General features: G+C 41.3%; 1 long non-coding RNA gene across 1 annotated transcript; it reads right to left on the reverse strand.

Annotated features, from left to right (window-relative positions):
- Positions 1–4,878: 4,878 nt before the first annotated feature.
- LOC116443556 lies at positions 4,879–7,755 on the reverse strand. Its single transcript, XR_004239969.1, has 3 exons — positions 7,662–7,755; positions 5,926–6,044; positions 4,879–5,272 (listed from the first exon to the last, which is right to left on the reverse strand). It is a non-coding gene; the product is annotated as an uncharacterized LOC116443556 (long non-coding RNA).
- Between the last annotated feature and the right edge of the window lie 602 nt (positions 7,756–8,357).

An 8,357-nucleotide genomic window follows, 5' to 3' on the forward strand; every position in this document is an offset into this window, starting at 1 on the left:
CCTAAAATACAGCATACACAGCATGCATTGCTCCACCTGACTATTTTTTTAAAATAAAATCAATTTTCTTTTCTATTTTTTCTTGAAAAAAAAATTAATGAAATGCATTTATTCTCTGGACTGACTGAGATACCAAAGGTTCCAGTTTAATTTACTTGATAATAAACTTTAGCAGGGCCACAGTATGTATGCTCAAAGAGGAAATTAGCATGTCACTTACTGAACAAGATAATATTCACTAGATGTGTGGGTATCTTTTGTATTCTTCTCATTTCTTGGCTTTTTCACCTCTATTCTCAGCCCTTTATACCAAGAGAGAAACATGAATACTTATCCACAAACACACCTTTGTAGCTCTCATTTCCCATATAAATCAACAACTTGTAACAAGTGACAAGAGCTGGCAATATTTTCATGATCCATGCCCTCAATTAACACCATTCCAGTGGCATCCATGCTGGGATGCATTTTTTCCGGTGTTTCTGTTAACAGGATCCAGAGTCACAAACCTGGGAGGTACGAAGTCGCAAAATGCTTCTCCCAAAGCTTTCAATTGGCCTTTCAGTGACACTCTCCAAAAACCTCCATTAGCATTTAATATTTGGTATCACTTGTAGCAGTATCATCTACGGGGCAGAAGGAAATTCTTAAGGCTGAGGTTTAGAAACAGCTAAATCTGGGGGGAGAGGATTCCTGAGTTTGCTCTGTCAATGTTCCCAGTCTTGAAATGCAGCTTTTCCACAACACAGACTGCTGCTGGTGCTTGTGCTCTCTGTGTAGATATTCCCCATCCTGCCACTTAAGCCAAAGGATCAAGGATGAGCAGTTCAGTGCCTGCCTGCATTGCAGGAAGCCTCTAGTGGGACAAAAGTTTTTCACAATGCACTAGATGTAAAACTAAAGACCACAACTACTAAGGCACTTCCAAGTACAACTACCTCTAAAACAATCAGTCTTCAAATATTTTCCTAAAATAGTCCTTTAAAAGGCTCTATTAGTTTCAAAACTTTATGGCCTTGTGACTGTTTTCAAGTAGACAGTCGATTATTTTGGATGAAATTTGAATTACCTTCTTTGCATTAATGCCCAGAAATAATTAGCAAAAGCACCCTTAGCATGTGACCTCACTTACAGAATGGTTTTGCTGGCTTGGTGATTGCTATACTAAAGAGACAAAACATTTTTCTTAAGACAGCCTTAGCTGCAGAGGTCATGTGCTGATCCATGCAGATGAGGGGATGCAGAAATGTGTTCTTTCTTATTCCCAAGGACCTCTGAAACATTTTCAGGCTAAACTGGCAATTAATTTGTTGAACTGAAATTCATTAAATGCTCAAATTGCAAACATGCAGCTGAGTATTAACAGTATATGAATCATATTTTTCTGTTTTATGCAACAAAATAAATTTCCAGTTGAACTCAGTAGGACAAGTCACACTGCCTAAGGGAGAAATTTCTTAACTCAGGGGACTGATTCAGATTCCTTTATCACCATTATAGCCCCAAGAGGGAAAAACACAGAATGAAGTTGAGCTGAAATGTTGATTAAAATGAGAGTTCTGGATTATTTAGTAGGGGAATTATTGTGTATGTGGTGAGTTGTCCTCCTAATTCAGGTGTCTAAGTGAGAAGCCAAAAACTGGTATGACTGCACACAAATTACAATCAGCTGGGATAAATACCTCTGCACATATGGGCATGGCCTGGCATGAGATTTACACTATCTCCTCCAAATTGTCAAGGAGCAGCAAGAGCTCACTGTATGCTGCCATGATCATGGTGCTTTCCCAGGCTCAGACCCTTCTGTCATGGCAAAACAATTCCAGGATACCCTGCCCTTCACAGAGAAAACACACAGCTCCCTGGATGGTTTGCACAGTGGCACTGGGTGCCATTTCTAAAAACAGCAAGAGCAAGGGTCTGGGGACTTACAGGTCAGCCAGGCTCACCTCAGACCTTGGAAACATCACACAGACTGTCTTTTTGGGATGCATTTGCAAGCATGTGAAGAACAAAAACTTCACAGTTTTAATCAGCAATCCCCAGATTTACCACGGACAAATGATGTTCAGCAAACCCAGGTGCCTCCTACAACAAAGTGAGGTTTGTGGACGTCATGCATCTCAGCATTAGGAAAGCTTTTGACTCCATACTCTGCCAGATGGCAGCTGAGGACTTGTGGACTGGAAGAAATGATGCTTAGATGGACTAAAAATTAACAGTACCTCTTGGCTTAAAATTTATCAGTGAGTAGCTCAGCATCTGCTTGGTGGCCAGGAGTGAGCAGAGCAGTGTTATGGCTGCTCTTTCTCACTGTTTAATATCTTAATCAATGATCTAGGTAAGCACCTTGGATGTATAACCTGCAGATTTATCAATGATGCTAAATTAGAGGGAATTACTTGCACAATGAGTGTCATAGCTTGAATCCACAGGGATTTTGATAAACTAGAGAACTGGGACAACAGAAACTTCATGATGTCCAACAAGGAGACAAGCAAACTTCTGCTCTTGGGGTAGTTTAAGCTCATATGTGATTAAAGAGTTAGCAGTAGTCTTGCTGAAAAGAAGATTATTGTTGGACTCTAGCTTGAATACTCTCTATTCCTGTGAATAAGGTAAAATGAAGATCAGCCTGTGTTGAAAGGTGTTGCCTAAAAGATATGAGGAAGTTGTTTTTCCCATTGGCCTGGAGCTTGGGGGGGGCTTCACATGAAAAAAGTGAATCAAGTTTTGGACAGCCTACTGGGCCACAAGGAAATACTGAGAGATCCTTAGACTGTTGAAGAGTCTTAGGCTTGGTCTAAAAGCAGGCAACAACCACTTCAAGGGCAGTAAAAGAAAAAGGACTTAACGAGAAACTTTTCACTAGGAGTAAAACCTTTGCAGTGTAGCCCTGTCATGCTGTGCAGGTAAACTCTGAAATTTCCATCTATTTTTTGAGGTTTTCAAGATGCAGCTACACACAGTCATGGCTAATCAGACCTGGTATTGGCAAGAGTCCTGCCTTTTTGAGTGAGCTGCCTCAGAAGTCCTTTTCAAATCCTTCTGTGATGAGCAGCTTTTTGTTTACCCTCCATTATTCCATACGCTTAAGGATTTCTGCATCTACACCAGAAATCCTGGCTGTTCCACAGGATTTGAAGATTAATAGCTTGGAAAATACCTTTTCCATGGTTGTCCAGAAATCCTTAGCATTCTCTCCTTTGCGTACAGAATGTATTTTTACCAAGACCTGGCTCCTGTGATGAGAGCTCTATGAATTGTAGCTGTCCATACAAATTTGTATGTAAATTAAGATTACACAGACAAGCTAATTACAGGAACATCCTATATTTCAGAACTTTGGCCTTTCAATTTAAGTATGGCATACCTTTTCATAGCAAACCCAGCATTTAGTATGAGGACTGCATACCTCCAGAGAAGACATCTTACAGCATAGCTGCTCACAAGCAGCTGATAAAGGAAAAGTCTGTTGTTCCAAGGTGTTATGCTCCAGTTTTAAGGTTCTTAGAAATGCCTCTGTCCAAATTAAGGTGCAAACAAGACCATATGTCAGTGACAATAGTAAGGGGTTTATTGATGGTAAATATGAGAGAGTAAGGAAGAAAGAAGATAGGTGGGGAGGACAGAAAGAGTGACAGGGACAGAATAAGGAAAATATCACCACTCTGTGGATCCCAATGATGTTCATTGATCCTCTCCAGCTGGTCTCTGGGTGGTGAAGGTCCCCCCAGAAGGCACAGAGTCCCATGGGTTTATATGCTCAGGCCATGTCCCCCTGGGGTGGGGGTCAGTCTCTCACAGCAGACTCTGGGGTCTGTTGCATCACATGCAGTCCTGTGGGGCCAAGCCTCTCACAGGAATGTCCCATGGATGTGCCCTGTGGGGTTGGGGGTTCCACAGCTGGGCCAGTTTGTGTAATCAGAGGATGGGTGTTCATTGCCTCTCACCAGAGGTTGCACCATGCACCCAAAACCTCCTCCTCCCCCCTCGGCTGGGGGGAGTCTGTGTAAACCTGGCTTCTGTGAGCTGGGCTCTCCCCCACCCCAAACTCAGCTGGGGATAGTTGCAGCTGGTGGCTTTGGCCTTTGTGGATGCACACCTTTCCCTCAGCCTGAGAGGATTGAACAATGCCTTTCCCTTTATCTAATCAACAGTTTGACTTTCAGTTCAAAGTCCCACTCTTCAGGGAGGCTTCTTCAGCTGTAGCTTCTTTATAATGAGCAAAACTTTATATCAATGTTTGAGGCATGAACTATTTTCAGTCTCTGACACAAGGGATGGTGCCAAAGAATCAAGTCCAACAAATAGTCATTTGGGATTTCTCCTGCACTTAACACTCATACACAGAGGAGAAGTGAGGAATCTGGAAACTCCCCATGGTGACTTTCCTCATCATCTCACCTCAGGAGTGGGGCTGGTCCCAACTGTAATCCCAGAGAGCTCTGTGTATTTTTCTCCACCCAGCAGATATGAGGGAGTGGGAAGGATGACCCATGCAAAGTGAGACAGTGGCACTGGTGATATATTGAGTCCAGAGATATTTTAGGACGCAGTAGGTGATGCAACTAGTGCTAGAGATGGTGTTCAAGCTAGTGAGCAATCCTCTGTAGAACATTTTTAGACATTAGTTTTAACACACTGAAGAATCTTCCAAATCAACACATTACTGAAGGAAATTAATTATTATAAATAATTCTCACATGAGTCAAAACTGAATGCAATTTCACTGTTCAAGCACAAAATATAACCCTAGGTAAGGATTTTCTACCTTCAAGTTCCAAAAGCCCCTGGGAAGGAAAACATCCTCAAATAAACAAACCTCAAAATTCATTTCTTGATCCAGGTTGTCAATTGATAAAGGAAAACAACACATGATAGAGAAATGCCTTACTGTCTGAAGGCTTTATTTAAGACAAGAATTTTCAGATTTTTGAAGGAGATGCAGGTGCTCCCTTTTTGTGTTAATGCCAGGAAAATGGCAGAATTTGGCACAAGCCTAACAAATACAGTCAAAGTGAAAACACACTTTAATAATCGTTCTACCTTAAAAGCTGTATTTCTAAGCCACCCCAAGAAGCTCTACTTACAGATTTGTTTGTTTTTCTTTCATTTGCTTTCACCCATTGTGTTTTATTATTCTTGCTCCTTAGACCCATGTCTAAAAAGTAGGGAATTTATTGCCTCCATGTTGGTAGGTTCTCGTGCAACTTGTTTCATGTAGTGCTTCTCAGTGTTGCAGAGACAATCTTAAAAGTACATATTCAGGCTGCAAAATAAGCACAAATAAAATTAGAGGAAAGTAGCACTAATAATTTAACTAGAGAAACTGTCAAGCTATGTGTGCAAGCAGCAAAGGCAACAGGGAGAGGTGGGGGGTTTGAAAGGCTACAGGTATTAGCCCAGTGCATATCTTTTTCACTCTTTCTTCTCCCAGGCCCCACCACCCCATGTCTATCTCTAGATTGCTGTTCACATTTCCTGTTCTCTTGCCCAGACTACATTCTTTGTTAATCTCTTTGCCTGTGTCATGTAGTGGAGAATATTTGTCTAAACTATTGGTACTTCAAGATGAGGTTATTTGTAAATGGCTGTTACCAGCTGTGAGTTTTGGATTGTGGCTCACCTAAAGGCACTTTTCTAGTGTCATTGGGTTGGGCTTACCTTGTGGGTGCAGGGTAAGGTACCCTGTTGGGCTGTGGATGGTGGTAGCTGCACTTCTCATCATTAGCCAAGGCATGGGCAGAGGAGCAGACACCTGCCCATCTCTTCCTCTGTCTGTTCTACCATACGCCCTTGACACGTTATCAGACCTCAGTTTGCCCTGTTTCCCACTTCCCCTATTCCCTGATTTATCCTGAAGAACAGGTAAGAGGTGAGTTGCTTGTACTCAGCTGAATCTCAGTGGTTCCCTTTACCTACCCCTCTGATCTTGAAGGCCCCAGACCTTCCTTAGAATCTTGTTGAACTGGGGAAGGTACAGGACTTGTCTCATACTCTCCATCATTGTAATTCCCAACACATATCTTCAAAGATACATCCTGGAAGATGACAAGCAGAGGCATTGCTGGGATAACAGCTTTATGAGGGTTAATATCACCGTGTAACTGTTGCCAGTTATTTATACATATTCAATCTATACTGTTTGAGAACTAGTCTGAACTTCAAAATTTACATGCCTCAAAGCATTTGCCTTAAATAGATATTTCATTTCCCCAAGTAATGGGCAAGATGATGCTTGCTTGTTATGTCCCACTCTCTTCAGTGAATCCTGCAGCACAAATTACAAATCTTCACTTGCTTCTTTAAACAAAGCAGTTACAATGTCATTTATAGAGTGAAGCTCTGAATAGAACTACAGCTTATAGCTAATATGTTTTCAACACCCCACAAAATGGTGTCAGACTCCTCAGAGATGAAATTTCCACTTTCTGATGCTTTTTGGAAGAGCTGGGGGTTTTTTGCTGTAAAAATTACAAGCCTAATTTCACTATTAGTCACTCTAACAATGAAATTTCTATATACAACCACGTTGTTCTGGAAATTACACAAGTATCCTCTCCTAGCTCATCATCCAAATTGTAATGCCAATCAGAATGGTTGAAATCTTAATTTGGTGCTTTCTGAGGAAAATATATACAGTGACACAATGCATGTACAGTCCTTTCCAAGCACACATTTTTTGAACTTGTTTACAGCTCACTGACGTGTGTAGAGCCCAAGCAGTTCTGCTGGGCAAAGTTCTAGCTCTCCTCTATAATTTCCATTAACAGCTGGACTCTCTGCCCTCTCCTACCTTATAAGAGAAAGAGCTTAGGAAAACCTGGCAGGCTCCTTGACATGCAGCGAGAGTTTAATTCTTCATTACAGTTTAAAAATCCCTACTGGGGAATGGATTTTCTGATCATTCAAACTCATGCAAGTCAGGGAGTCTATTCTATTAATGGCATATTTCATTGCTTTAAAATTCAAAAGGGACGATCTATGACACCAGTTAGGAATAACAGAGAGGGAATAAGCCCAACAGCCAAGGTAGTGAATGACACACAGCTCTGCAGAGAGCCCATTTCAGTCCTTGAGCACTGCAACTTCCTATGTCTGAAAGTATTGCCACAATGGAAAATTCATTGCCTCAGAAGGAAAAGACTTTTTCTTGTCCATAACTGTCAGTATCTCCCCAATAAAATAAATTGTAGATTCTGGGGATATCTTCTTACAATTATTTTGTCACTGTTGTGCCACTACAGAGTCTAGGTAAATCCTCCAGGAACCAGAAAGAAATGATTTGGAGGAATTCCCAAGGAGAAAAAAGGTGAATGACATTATTAGGAGACCTCTCCTCTCTGAAAACAAATGCTCTCAACAGCAGTGATAATGTCTTTCAGTAAGGTAAGCTACATCGGAAAGAGTTGAAACTATATTTATAATGACTGCAATAAATCCATGAATACCATCTGAAATGATTCATAGAAACTGCAATAATTTATGTGTTGTCTAAATTGTGTAAACATATAGTAGTACTAGAAAACCCAAACCCAATGTACTAGTTTGAAAACAAACCATTGGGAGGCACCAAGTCAGAATAACAATTTAATAGGGATATCAAGGAAAATAAAGGCAGAAAGCACTGGGTTAAACTGACAGAGTTAGGATGCAACCTGACACCGTGTTGGTTGGGGTGGTGGTAGCAGTCTGATAAAATGGTGGCTGCAGTCCTCTGAAGTGGTGCATGTGGTTCTGTTGAAGCAGTGATCCTGTAGAAAGGGGCTGCTCTTCCTCAGAGGGTCTCGTGGTGGCTGTGTAGCTCCTGTCCTCTGGGAATCCAGTGGAAAGGGTTGTCTGTGGTGTTTGGAATCTCAGATTATATCCAGGATGGAATGCGTGGTTCCTCCCTCTGGGTGGAGCATCTCACAATGGGGTAATGAGTCATGAGGCCAAGTGTTGATTAGGCTCATTAACAGAAGATAGTCCGGAGGGAGTTATCTCTGAGTCATGCGGCAGGACAATGATGGGCAATTAACAGAAAGATAGTCTGGGGGGAGGAGGCAAGGAAACACTGCCCCACCTGATTGCAACAGCTCATGAGGATGGTAATAGAATACACTGCAACCCAGGACACCCAAAAACCCTCAAACCTAAATTCAAAAACGTATACAGAAAAATCTCTAAACTATCAGTGAATTTTACTGCACTAGAAACTTATGAGGAATCTGATGATACAATCTTAATTAATTTTGTTTGATTTTATGAACTCTATTTATTACTATGACCTCTGCTTTGCTTTAAAACTTTCTTTTTAATGGTAGAAAAAGGCAATATCTTTGAATCTTAAACAGGAACATCAAAGACTGTCA

Source organism: Corvus moneduloides, chromosome 4, assembly GCF_009650955.1.
Source record: "Corvus moneduloides isolate bCorMon1 chromosome 4, bCorMon1.pri, whole genome shotgun sequence".
Lineage (NCBI taxonomy): Eukaryota > Metazoa > Chordata > Aves > Passeriformes > Corvidae > Corvus > Corvus moneduloides.